At 44.9% G+C, this 13469-nt stretch overlaps 1 long non-coding RNA gene across 1 annotated transcript; it reads left to right on the forward strand.

The window, feature by feature from the left end:
- Window positions 1-848: 848 nt before the first annotated feature.
- LOC131411688 (uncharacterized) lies at window positions 849-7960 on the forward strand. The gene is made up of 3 exons (XR_009221635.1): window positions 849-923; window positions 5147-5263; window positions 7926-7960. It is a non-coding gene; the product is annotated as an uncharacterized LOC131411688 (long non-coding RNA).
- The last annotated feature ends 5509 nt before the right edge of the window (window positions 7961-13469 follow it).

A 13469-nucleotide genomic window follows, 5' to 3' on the forward strand; every position in this document is an offset into this window, starting at 1 on the left:
TGAGCCTGAACAACAACTTCCTCATAACACAGAAAACGACGTTTTTGAAAACCTCAAACACAAATTTATTATATTATTAAATCAAGGATAAATAATACGTAAGAATAGATTGTAAATTAAGAAAACAGCTGCTAAGTGATAGATGGTCTGTTTATTCCGTTTCAGTTCCCTGATCACATTTCTCAGGTGTAAGCAGGGCTCTGCTTTGCTAAAGCTGGGCCGCAAATCACCTTGTCTGCCAGCAGTTTGCTGGTTGTATTCATGATCATAGTTTTCCACATATAAAGATCTCCAGGAACCTAATTTTTTCAGGGATCTTCATTCCCTTACAAAAGTTTAGGTACTGCTCCCTCCTTTCCATTCACAAAACACATTTAAACAATTAAAGGGGCACATTTAAACAATAAGTTTCTTTTAAAAAGTCTGCATATAATATTTTTTCTCTTTTTCACTATACTAAACTATATTACATAAATAAAAAAGTGATGTGAGCCAAACACACTCATATTTCAACAAAATGAAGTTTTTCTGCAGGTGCTGACATTTAAGAATCCTACCAAATGAGACCAGCTCCACATTGAATTCCCCTCTGAGCCGCCATGTTTCTGAGAACTTATTACTTTTGGCAACAGAAGAAACTGGTCACTCTTACAGTAATTCTGGCTGGACAGGAGGGGGTGAAACCTGGTCTCCTCAACTCAGGCCAAGCCAGAAAACTGAGTTAGTCTCCAAGGGCACGATTTGCTGCTTTAACCCAAGAGTCTTACTTCACATCATTAAGAGTAGGATTTGAGAGTGTCAGGACAGCTTGGCCGTCTGATTCCATTTCCATTTTCTTTTGGCAGGATCTCCTCTGGCTGAGTGTATACAAAGTTGACTCTGTATTCAAGAAGAAAGAAGGGTAAAAACAGAAGAAATGGAAAGTAAGTAGATATTGGGAGAAGAGAGTGGGCGTGGAGACGTTTATTGAGAACTGACTGTAACCAGGCATTTTGTACATTTTATCCCATTTAATGCTGTAAAACTCTGACAAGTAGGTATTGTGTCTATACCACTGATGAAAGATCTGAGGCTTTGAGAGACTGCCTGGCTAACTCCCAGACCCATATTCTTTCTAATACTCTGTACTACTTGGACAACAAGGAAAATGAGAAGAAACAAGTTTGAAGGATTAAGACCCATTGGCTTCAGGGATTTGTTGAGAAATTGGTGCAAGGGAAGAGTGGGGCTTGAGGGGCTAAGGTGAGGATGACAGGCTAACAAGTGTCATTTGAAAAGGCTGAGAATTAGATACGAGGCCCAAGGAGATCTGGCAAGCCCCCTGAAGGCCTAGGCTTATGTTATGGTGGTTTTGGAGTGTTTGGAAGGCTGTTGTGGTTCCTTGATTTAGCCTGGTATCAATGGTGAGTGATGGAGAAGGCAGTGTGTTCCATCCATTGAGGAGTGGGAAGTGGACAGTGCCAGATATGATCTGACTTAAGTGTTAAAAGAGTGACTCTGCTTACTTTGCGGAGAATAGACAATCAGGGCTCAAATATAGAACTAAGCAAACCAGACAGGGGGTTAGGGCAGTGGTCTGGTGGGATAGGATGGTGGCAGGAACCAGAGTGGTCGTGGTGGAGAGAGTGACAAGTGGTTGGATTTACATTACATTTTGAAAGTAGAGCTAATATCCTGGCTGGTGGATTGGATGTAAGGTGTGAACAGAGAGAAGTCAAGGATAATGCCAAGATTTCTTTTGGCCTGAGCAATTGATTGAAACTATGATGGGGGAATATCAGAAGGAAACATTTTTAAGAAGGTAGAAGAGGCACTAAGACCAGTTTTGGATGTAATATCTTTGATATATGTATTAGCCATTTAAGTGAAATTTTGGGGAAGGCAGTTGTATATGCAAGTCTGAAGAGACTACATATGAATTAGATATCAGAACTGGAGGTATACTGAGTGAGATCACTCTAGGATTGAGTGCAGAGAGGAAGAGAAGAGGTTCATGAACCAAAGGCCACTCTGGCTTTTTTGTTGAGAATCGCCACTGAGCCATCTTGGAGCCACAACTTCCATCTCTTACACCCCACATCCAATTCATCAACACATCCCTCTGCTAACCACCTCCACAGCTATCACTTCGATCCCAGCTGCCATGATGACTCTTCTTGATGATTTCTGTAGTTTTCTAACCTTGTCATGGCAGCTGTAGCTGACTAACACAGAGGGTAGTGACTTCTTATAGTGCCTGACCTCTGGGTAACAGTACTTCTCTACCCCTCTCACCACTGGGGGCCTATAGTCCTTTTAACACTTTTAAACAATATCTCCTGGATGAAATCCCTTTGTGCTGAAAAGACCTAAGATGATTTCCATTTTTCTGACCAAATCCTGACTGATAAAGTATTTGCTACCAAGGATGATGGCAGCAAACTGCACTTATCAATATTGGTGCAATTGTCGGAAACTTTGAAATCTCCGTGTTATCTTCAGTGGCTGGAATGGTTACAGTCAGTTTGCTTGTTTAGTAGATCGAAAACTGAACTTGCCAGTGGCCTAATTTAATGAAGCTGAGGTGCCATAATTTCTTTGGTGTAATGGGAAGGAAGGAATCCAAAGGCTGAGGGAGAGGAAGGTTGGAATGAATTTTTCAGGTGTGACCCTCCCACATTCCACTATGTTCCCAGGAAGACGCAAAGCATTGAGAAATGCATTGGTGAGGGAAACAGCATCATTCCATAAAGCTCTGCACTGTCTGTCTCCCTCTGGCTGAGGATGAAAATGATAGATGCCGCCATTACAATACACCCCCAGAGTGGCTGAGACCAAGTGGCAGCACTTAACTGCCTGAGACAACATGGGCCCAGTTGAAATGGTCAGGAGGGGTGAAGCAGCAATCTGAATGTTGTGACCCATTGTGGCTATTCGATCAGTATCCTTAGGAATGATAGATAGGCAGCCAGCTAAAGTAATAAACAATCAGAAACATTTAAGATCTGGACGATAGGCACTGAACTTGTGTCACCACGGTAGAATTGTGTCCTCTCACCCTGATCCCAGACTCAAGCCAGTTCAGAGACTCAGAACCTCTTGAATGAAGAAGAAACTCATTCTCCTTAAGGAAGGAGCCTGTGACACTACCACAATTATATAGTGTAAATATTCCTCCAAGATTTCCCCAAAGGAGTCACATCCATATATCAGGACGACAGTGAATTGAGGAAAAAGAAATAGCAATGTCTTTAGGAATTATAGACAATAAATCAGAATTAATGTTAATCCCTGGGGATCTGAAATGCATCCATAGTCTGCCAGAGTGGGGGCTTATGGAGGTTGAGTGATAAATGGAGTTTTAGTCTAAATTCATCTACCGGTGGGCCTAGAGAGTCTTTGAATTTACCTCAGGGTTATTTCCTAAGTTCCTGAATGCAGGAATGGAATAGAGCTGCTGGTAGCTGGCAGAATCACCACGTTGGTTCCCCGACTTATGGACCCAGGGCTATTAAGGTAGGAAGAGCCAAGCGGAAGCTGCTGGGGCTTCCTCTCCCCACCAATACCTGAGTGAATAGCAATAGTTAGTGCCACCATCAAGACTTGAAAGATGCAGGGATGGCGATTCCTTCCATATCCCTCCATAACTTGCCTGTTGGCCTGTCCAGAAGGCAGATAGGTCTTGGAAAATGTGCATTTTGGGAAACTTAATCAGATCTGATTCCAACTGCAGCAGCAATATAGCTGGAGGAGGTGCCATGGGAGACTCAGCTACCTGTTCATCCAACTTGCTTGTGTTTTAGGACCATTTCTATTCAATTATGGCATGCTGCTGTACAGGTCAAATGCTGTAAACCGGGATTTAGCTAATACCCCGCTCATATGAGCTGCTGTGATTGAATTGTACCTTGGGCTCCATGGTCAGGCATTCAGTCTCAACTAGGGCTCAGTAGTGAGTCAGATGCCGCTTCTCAAAGGAGAATAGTTGTTTGAAGGGATGGACATGGCTTTGCTCCAAAACCTTAGGCGTCTGTACTGCTGCTGGGGTTTTCCAGAGATTGCATACAGAATCTTTATCTGCCACAGACACCGTGAGCATCACTGGAGCTTCTGGGTTATAAGGCCCAAGAACCCTAGCAGCTTTCACTAATTGGACTAACTTGCAGAGTCTTCTCTTGCTCTAGGCCTGATTCAGATCTGGCAACCTAATGGGTTTCTTGGTAAATGAATCAGAGTAACTAACGCACTTAAATGTAGTATAAGTGTAGTATGACCTTTCATTCCAATTTTCCCAGGCATGTCCCAGTTGATTCTAAAAGATAAAATCTCAACCAACACAGAATCTTTAATATTTTATTCCCCTGAACAAACGCTTTCACTCTTATATAGATGTTTACCATTTTACTCTCCTGGAAGAATACTTTGACTCCTTTATAGCGCTTCAGTGTTACTCCCTTGGACAAATACTGTGAACCTTGATAGATCTTTAGTATTTACTGGGCAAATATGTGTCCTCTTTCGAATGTGTGTTAACAGCACCCATTTCAAATAGCCTATTTGGAAAATATCTAGTTTACAATGGCAAAATCTAATCTTAGCATCTTGCTGAGTATCCTGAGGTCGTACCCCCTGTCCCCCAGGGCCTCTTTCCCTGATGACTTCAAGGAAATTCTCTGAGGATTCATGGATTGTATTTATGTAAGAAAGAAACACTGATGTGTTCAGGGTGTGGTAATCCATTCTCTAAGCTGGTAAACACTCACCACCTTCCTTCCTGCAAAGCAGTTTTTGCAAATAAGAGTCTTGTTTTTTAAATTCCAAGTCTGTGGTCTTATATTTCCATGACAGTCTCCACCTGCCATTCCCATGTAGATGATTTTCCAAGTCTACAGCATGGAAAGTCTTGGTTAAGGAGTTAAATACAAGGTCCCAATTTGTTGGCGCTTTTGTTAAGTCACACAACGGGAGCATACACTGACCCCCACTCTATTGCCATTTTCCTCACGTATAGAATAAAGGATGTAGATATGGAGGCCGGAGAAGGGTGACAATGAAAGAAGAGAAGGAAGCTGGGAGTGGTGGGAATTTGTAGGAAGGGAAAGTGACAGAGAAAGGTGGGGAAAGAAGCTGCTGAGACTAAACCATCCTGCTCCTTTTCCACCCACAGAGCAGGACGTTCAAGAGGAAAATGATTTGTTTAGAAGCCAACACACCACCCACATCTGGCAGGAAACCAGACGCAGGCTAGGCATTTGTGGGCCTGTTCTACTTGCTGTCCTACATGGTAAATTCATTGTTTCATCAGTGTCAAACCTAGTTCTGCTGACTCTTGTTCTCACTTTCCAACACTGGACCATCAGCCTCCTGAAGGCACCCGCTCCACCTCTGCACGTGTCTTGCCTGTCCATTCAGTTCTCTGTAATTTTCACCTCTTTCTTCCCCTCCTCCTCTGGTTCCATTCAGTGCTGTATGAAGAGGCATAACCACAGCTTCTGGGGCCTTCTGAACTGTCTTCTTCTATCTCTGCCACCCCCAGGGTCCTGAGGGCCAATGCTGAGTTACACTCTTCTGCATTGACCAAACCCAGCACCACGCTGAGCCATATTGTTGCCTGGGGCCTAAGGAAAACTGTGCACCTGTATGAACATGGTTTTACCCATCTTTTAATGTTTTTTTTTTAGAATATTAAAGAAGTTGGACAAATATTGAAAATTGAGGCAGGTACATCAAAACTCACAACAATTATTTTAAGTTAAATATTTTATTTATACCTCCCCAAAAAGAACTTGTTATAATTTTATTTTCCTGGCTTTGGTGGAAGCAAAGTCATCAATAGTGTCTCCAAAATCTATTTCTGGAAACAATCTAACTGTTAAAAAACTATGGCTGGGCATGGCACTGTTGGATGCTGTCCTATTTAAAATTTTGATATTTTGTTTATCATGGATTTTTTTTGCATTACTTTTTATTTTCAAGTATATTGCATGATAATAATTTTTATGTCGATTGCTGAAATTTCTTTGGCACCCTCTTAAATGTCGTGCCCAAGGCGAGTGCCTCATTTGCCCCACTGTAACCCTGGCACTGACAAAGCTACAGGTGTTCTAGGTCGGAGGGGCAGAGGGCTTGTCTGCCGCTGTTACTCCAACAGGCAGATTATACACGTGCCCAGGCACCTGCAAAGTAGGCACACCAAAACCAAAATCAAAACCCAAACAAAAAAGATCACAATTGGAGTAAGCTTTTCCTTCTTAATATTTGTGCCATTTGCTTTCTCTCCTCCCCACACATGTTGTTATTTTCTTAACTGATTGACAGTAAGTTGTTCATATCATGTGCTTTTACTCTTATATACTCCAGTGTGAATTTCCTAAGAACAAGGATGTTCTTCTGTCTTACGTTATCACAGTACAATGATCAAAATCAGGAAATTTAACACTGATACAATCCACAATCCATATTCATATGTGCCAATTGTCCCAGTCATGTCGATTATGGCTATTTTTCCCCAATCCAGGATCCAATCTAGGATCACACGTTTCATGTGGCTGTCATGTCTCTTTAGTCTACTTTAATCTGGACCTGCTTCTTAGCCTTTCTCTGTCTTTCATGACCTTGACACTTTTGGAGGGTACAAACCAGTTGTTTTGAAGGATGTCTCTGAGTTTGTGTTTGTCTGATGTTTCCTTATGGTTATATTCAGATGATGCATTTTTGACGAGAATACCATCAAAGTGATGCTCTGTCCTCTCGGTGCATCGTATCGGAAGCACGGGATGCTGGTTTGTCCATTGTCACAGATGTTTGATTTCAGCACTGGGTTAAGGTGGTGTCCTCCAGGTTTCTCCACTGTAGTTATTATTTTTCCCTTTGTAATTAATAAATAATTTGTGGGAAGATATTTTGAGATGGTGTACATATCTTGCTCCTTATCAAGTGTTCACCCAGGAGTTATAGCATCCACTGAAATAAGTGTTTTAAAGATTCAGCAGGCATGCACACTTGACAACGTTTTGTAAAGGAGGTGGGAGGGCAGGGACGGCCCCACCATCTTTTCAGCACTCGAGCTTTAGGAGTTTGTCTGGCCCTGCCATACCAAAGTCAACGCCACTACATCTTACAGAGTTCTCTGAAAATGTCCCTTGCGGTTTGGTTTTCTTTGATGATTTGCTGTTTCTCCCTGAGTATCAGTTATGAGCTACGAAAGCTGTACTGGAGGGTGGATCTGCAGGGATTTTGAATTGACCTCTATGCCTAGTACAGAGGCTTTTCTTACTGGGTTACATGTTGTTTGCCTTCCCTTAGGAAAGGTTCAGGCCCAGGAGGCACCTCTGTTCCTCAAGCAAACAAACTTCTGTTACCAGAAAAACTTCCAGACACACAGGGATTCTGCCTGATTCAGAGTGTGGGCAGAGGCTCTTGCTGGGACCTGTACTGTAAATGTTTAGTTTGACGGACAATCCCATAGCATTCCTCAATGTTTGGGGCCACCTATAACCAATGTCTGCTGGGGTGGCCATTTAAAACATGGGAAATATGCTGGTCTCAGCATAGGGGGGTTGATAAGGTGGAGATGGAGAAGTTTCTGGGGAGGAGCATTCCAGGCACATGAGACAGGTGGGAAAGATGAAGGGAGGGAGTTCGGAGTCAGAGGTGGATCAAACTTAATCATGCACGTGCGCTCACACACACACACACACACACACACACACACATTTAGAGAGTAATAATGAGAGAAAGGGAAAGGGAGTGGGAAGAGAGAGGGAAGGAGAGTGATGGAGAAAGGAAGGGAACTTTTGTTTGTGGTGGGGTGGGTGTTTGTTTCTTCAACCTCACTCCTGGGCAAGACAGAATAAAGAAAGGGAGACTTCCTTAGCGATAATGTGCTCAACTTCAGCTATAAAAGCAGGCAGTTTTAGCAATGTAACTTTTTTGTTGTTTTGTAGATATTTCACTCTGAAGATCCAGAAGGACCTAACACCTCCTTTGGTATTTGATGCCACCCTATCTCCCCATGGAGGGGAGAGAGAGGTGGACAGGAGAACATTTGTTCATAAACTGAGAAATGGGAGCTGACTTGATGGGACTCTGGACATATGCCTAGCTCGGTGAAGATTTCCTTTCTGGTAACAAACTACGTGCCCTAATGGGGCATTATCCATCATGTAAAAGAAAATCCACCAAAGCTGGATGCCTACTGAGTCCACTATTGTGAATAGGGCAATGACCACATATATGGGGCCATCTGAGAGGCAGCAATAGCATCCCCTTCCTTCTCCTTTCTTCCACAAATCTCTCCTACCTTTAGTTCATACTTAAAGCCCTGTTTACCGGGAATAACTTGCTGCAATTCCAGTGACAAATGTAGAAGCCACCTTGGTCTACTCCCCCGTGGAAGGAGGAGAGAGGGAGGGGCCGTACCATCACTAAAGAGAAACAAAACCTGTGCAGACATTGTAACCGCACCTCAGTGGATCTGGACAAGGGTTTGCTAGGCACCGGAGGGGCCGAGTTATACAGGAGAGCGTTGAAATCTTCCTGGGAGACGGCATACATCCTCCCTGTCTGTCTCAGTTGGGGGAGGCAGGCGCATGGTCTCTCCAAGAGTCAGCCTGGCTTTGATCAGCTTCCTCTGGGCGACATTTTTGTTTCTCCCTCTGTGATAAGTGCTAATTAGAAGGCGGATCTGTGCTGAGGTGACTGGGGAACAGATCTGTCTTCTCTGGTAGGTGCTGAGATCTGTCTTGAGGAGAGAGTGGACTCCATCTTTGTTCCCTTGAGACCATCCTCCACTCAGCAATTAGAGCAATTGTTTTAACATCCAATCATACGCCCTGAGATAAAGGGCCCACACTCCGCTCTGAACACCATCTTCCCCATCCATCACCTCCCTCTCTGTGCTCCAGTGAGGCTGCTCTTTTCCCGGTTCCTCAAACATGCCAAGTTTCCTCCTACAAGTGTTGCACATGCTGTTCCCTTCTCTAGAATGCTCTTCCCTTCCCTCTTGGCTCAGACAACTCCTTCTCATATGTCAAGCCTCAGCTTCATGTCGCTCACTCAGGCTGGGATCCACCAAGTTAGGAGCTGCGGTGCTTCTCATGGTAGCACTTTTCACCAGTTTAACATAAATATTTGTGAGATTAGTTATTTAATGTCCATCTTTCCTACTGGATTAGAGACTCCAGAAAGGCCAGGACTGTGTCCTCTTGGTCGCGCTGTACCCATCACAGGACCTGGAATTCAGAAAGCACCAGACACAAATTGGCTGGAAGACGGAAGGCAACGATTTTGAACCTGGTTTCTCAGCACTAAGCACAGCGTCTGGCAAAGGAGAAGAGCTAGGTCAGCGGCGTGGACCTCAGCGGGGAGCTGGGATCCCACACCCGAGCGCTCAGCAGCCCTTTCCTTCCCGTTTGGCTGTCTTTTCCCGGCTGCCCGGGAACCCTGACCGCTCAGCACCAGCCTCTCCGCTGTGTCGGGGAGTCTGAGGGGAATCTCGAAGGGGCACAAACAGGAGCGAGGGGGCCGGGCTGAGTTTCCAGCGCAGTCGTGACGGCCCGTGAACAGGGTGAGAGCCCCAGCCTCAGCTCGGGGCGGCCGAGGGCCCGGTCTCCCGAGAACACGCGGTGCAGTGCCGGCCCCTCGGGTCCCCTCCCGCAGCACTGGGAACTCGGCCCTCGGTTCCAGGCCCCTCGCATCTGGGCACTGCTGCCTCTGCTGGCGACCTTTCTCTCCTCGTCCCCCTGCAAACACCTACTCACCTCTCCAGCTTCAGTCCAACCCTGAGCCTTCCATGCAGCCTTTCCAGGCCCCGCCCCACGCCCCACCTCTCCCAGGACTGACCACTCCCCCACTTGTGTTTGTACCCCATATGGACTTGAGTCATGGATCCTAGAAGAACGTTAGAGAGGGGTTTGCCTACATATGGCTCAAGGTCTTCTGGGAATACTCCTGGGTATGGGAACAGGTGAGGCATCAGTGATTTCCTGGTCCCTGTCTCCCTCTTGAAGATAAAGGAGAGGGGTAAAGAACTCGGCTAATTATTTCTACCCCTTGGGGCTTGGCCCTTGCCAGGCACTTTATAAATGCCTAAGTAAATCTTGTAAATGAAGTGAATGGTACATGGTAGGAGGCAGTCTGGAGTAGAGACTAAAAGCTGGACTCTGGAGCTAGGCTGCATGGATTAGAATCCCGTCTCCTTCACTAAGCAGCACTGTGACCTGGGGTATGTTACTTGACCTCTCTGTGCCTCATCTTTACTCATTTGTAAAATAGGGGATAATAATAGTACCTGCCTCATAGGGTTGTTGTGAGGATTAATGACACATGTAAGTAAAAGAAAGAACAGAGCCTGGCACGTGGTTAGTTCTGTACCAGCGTTTGTTTTTATTATTATTTGGTCCAAGTGGTTAAACCCCTCTAGCTGAACGAGGCAACTGCCTTTCTGAAATTCATTTGCAAGGCACTGGAGAGGCAGTGATGAGCAAATCCTTGCAACCCTGCTCTCCTGGAGCTCACAGCCCAGAAGGGAAGAGAGAGAATTAAGCAATGACAGAGTAACGCACCAGGTAAGCTGCTTCATTTTGCTTACGGAGAATGAACCTCTGTGAGCCATGCAGGGTCAGAAAAATCAGAAACTGATTCATCTCTCAGTTTCTCCCCTCTCTCTCTTTGAGGGGTCCTGATACAGGACCTTGTGAGCAGATCTTTGTAGAAAAGCTTAGGTCTGTGCTGTAAACTTTTACAGGGTGGGGCTGCTGGTGGTGGCGGCAGGAATCCAGGCACTGAGTCCCTCGTCCTGCTCTCCCCACTTCAATGTTCCTTGCCAGGCCTTGCGGAATGGTGGCTGGTGGTTCCACAAGAGAGGGGTTCTTAACTCTCCTCTCCCCATTTCTGCTGCCCCTTCCCTTTATCCCCTTCACACCACACTCTGGGTTCATACCACACACGCACACCCCGCATACGCACACACCTTTGCCCCAAGATATGCCCAGTCTCCCTAGAGAAGTCATCAAGTGTCAGTTCTCATCCGCTCCCTCTGGGTCTTGAAAATTCCCAGTCCCAGGTGGTCACTGTGTGTCTGCAGCCTTTCCCTTCCCCTCAGTCCTGGCTGTTCCCCAGAGGGGAGGGTTGGCCTCTGGGCTCATGTCTGCTCACATTCGTGTTATGATGGGGTAACGTGGATGGCTCAAGGCTGGTTCCATCCATGGGATCGCGGATTGGAAGGGCCAGATTCTGCCCCTGGAAACATGGGGCTGCAAACATTTTCTGTAAAGGGCCAGATAGCTAATATTTTAGGGTCTGCCAGCCCTGCAGTCTTTGTGGCAAATACTCAACTCTTTCATCGTAGCACTAAAGCATCACAGGCAATACATGAATGAGTGAGCATGGCTATGTTCCAATAAAACTTTATTTGCAAAAATAGATGGTGGCCCAGATTTGGTCTGTAGGCCATTGTTTGCTGATCGCTGTCCTAGAGTATCTTAAGTCAAACAAACTCTGTCATCACAAGAATTGATTTTCTTCCAGAATCTTACCTCTGACCTACCTCAAAAATCCTGCCAGAACAATTCTCTAACCATGTCAAGACCCATTGACTCCATTGCTTTTTCACCTGCTATCCTCTCCCTCAGGCCCTCACTTCCCTCCTTATCCCACTTGGTTCCGTGGACGGTGATTAACACTCTACATCATTAGCTCCTTGTTCACATTGGTGAGTCTCTTGTTGTGCCCTCTCCCCACCCCATTACACAGCGGGCAAACCCCAGCGCTGTGTAAGTCTGACTCTCAGCTGTCTCTGGGCCTCCACACTGCTCTGCAGACTCGCTCTAAATTCATGTTCACACATTTCAGATGGGCCCTCAGTCATCCTAACTGCATTTCCATCATTAATCGCTGTTTTACTCTGAGTCTACTCATCCACACTTCCTACCCTCTGCAAACCTTCAACTTCTAAGCCCCTGGTCATTCTCCACTGATGACATTACTTCTTATTTCAGTGAGAAAATAGAAGCAATGCAAACAGAACTGCCTCATCTTCCCACACCAAACTACCCACCAACCTGCAGTAGTCTCCCCCACGTGACAGTGTGTGAACAGCTCCCGCTTCTATCTAAGGCTCCCTCTTCTAAGAAACCCTCCGTGGTCCCACACCAACTCCAGTTACTGCCCCATGTCCCTGTTCCCCTTTATAGCAACACTCCTTGAAAGGCTTGTCTATATCTTTCTTCTCCACATCCTCACTTTCCATTCTCTCCTCCACTTCCTCCAGTCCATCCCTCCACTGAAACCACTCAGATGAAGGTCAACAAAGTCTTCCATCTTGTTATCATCAACAGTCAATTCTCTTTTCTTATCTAACTCAAATTCTCAACCATATATGAAATAGATCTTCTCTTTGGTTCCAGAATACCACACTACACTGGTTTTTCTCCAACTTTTCTAGCCACTCTTTCTTAGTCTCCTTTTTGGCTCCTGCTAATCCTAACCTCTAAAGCTTGGAATTACCCAGAACCTAATCTTTTTTTTTTTTTTTAATTTTTTGTTTATTGCAGTAACATTGGTTTATAACATTCTATAAATTTCAGGTGTACATCATACTTCTATTTCTGCATAGATTACATCATGTTCACCACCCAAATACTAATTACAACCCATCACCACACACATGTGCTGAATTATCCCTTTTGCCCCCTCCCTCCCCCCTTCCCCTCTGGTAACCACCAATCCATTCTCTGTCTCTATGTGTTTGTTTATTGTTGTTATTATCTACTACTTAATGAAGGAAATCATACAGTATTTGACCTTCTCCCTCTGACTTATTTCACTTTGCATAATACCCTCAATGTCCATCCATGTTGTCATACCCAGAACCTAATCTTAAGATCTCTTTTCTTCTCATTTCCCAGGTGATCTCAAATAATGGCATGATTTTAAATATCATTTTATTCCGTCTTATTGCATTCAGGCTGCAATAACAAAAGTACTATAGACTGGATGGCTTAACCAACAAACACTTATTTCTCACAGTTCTGGAGGTGGGGAAGTCCAAGATCAAAGTGCTGGAAGGTTCGGTTTCTGGTGAAAGCCCACTTCCTGGTTCACAGATGGCCATCTTGTCGTTGTGCCCTTATATGATGGAAGGGACAAGGAAGCTCTCCTTATAACGGCACTAATCCCACTCATGAGGGCTCTGCCCTGACGACCTAATCACCTACCAAAGGCCCACCTCTTAATACCATTACACTGGGGATTAGGTTTCAACATAAAATTTTTCGTGGGACACAAACATTCAGTCTATGGCATTCCACCCTGACCCTCCAAAATTCATGTCCTTCTCACATTACACTAATGACTCCTAAATTTATATCTCTATTTTTGATGTCTCCCCTTGTTTCCAATCTCGTCAATCTATCTGTTTACTCAATAAGTAAATTGAAAATTTAATAGGTGTCATAAATGTAACAGATCCAGGGCAGAACTCTTGATCT

This window comes from Diceros bicornis, chromosome 12, assembly GCF_020826845.1.
Source record: "Diceros bicornis minor isolate mBicDic1 chromosome 12, mDicBic1.mat.cur, whole genome shotgun sequence".
NCBI classification, from domain to species: domain Eukaryota; kingdom Metazoa; phylum Chordata; class Mammalia; order Perissodactyla; family Rhinocerotidae; genus Diceros; species Diceros bicornis.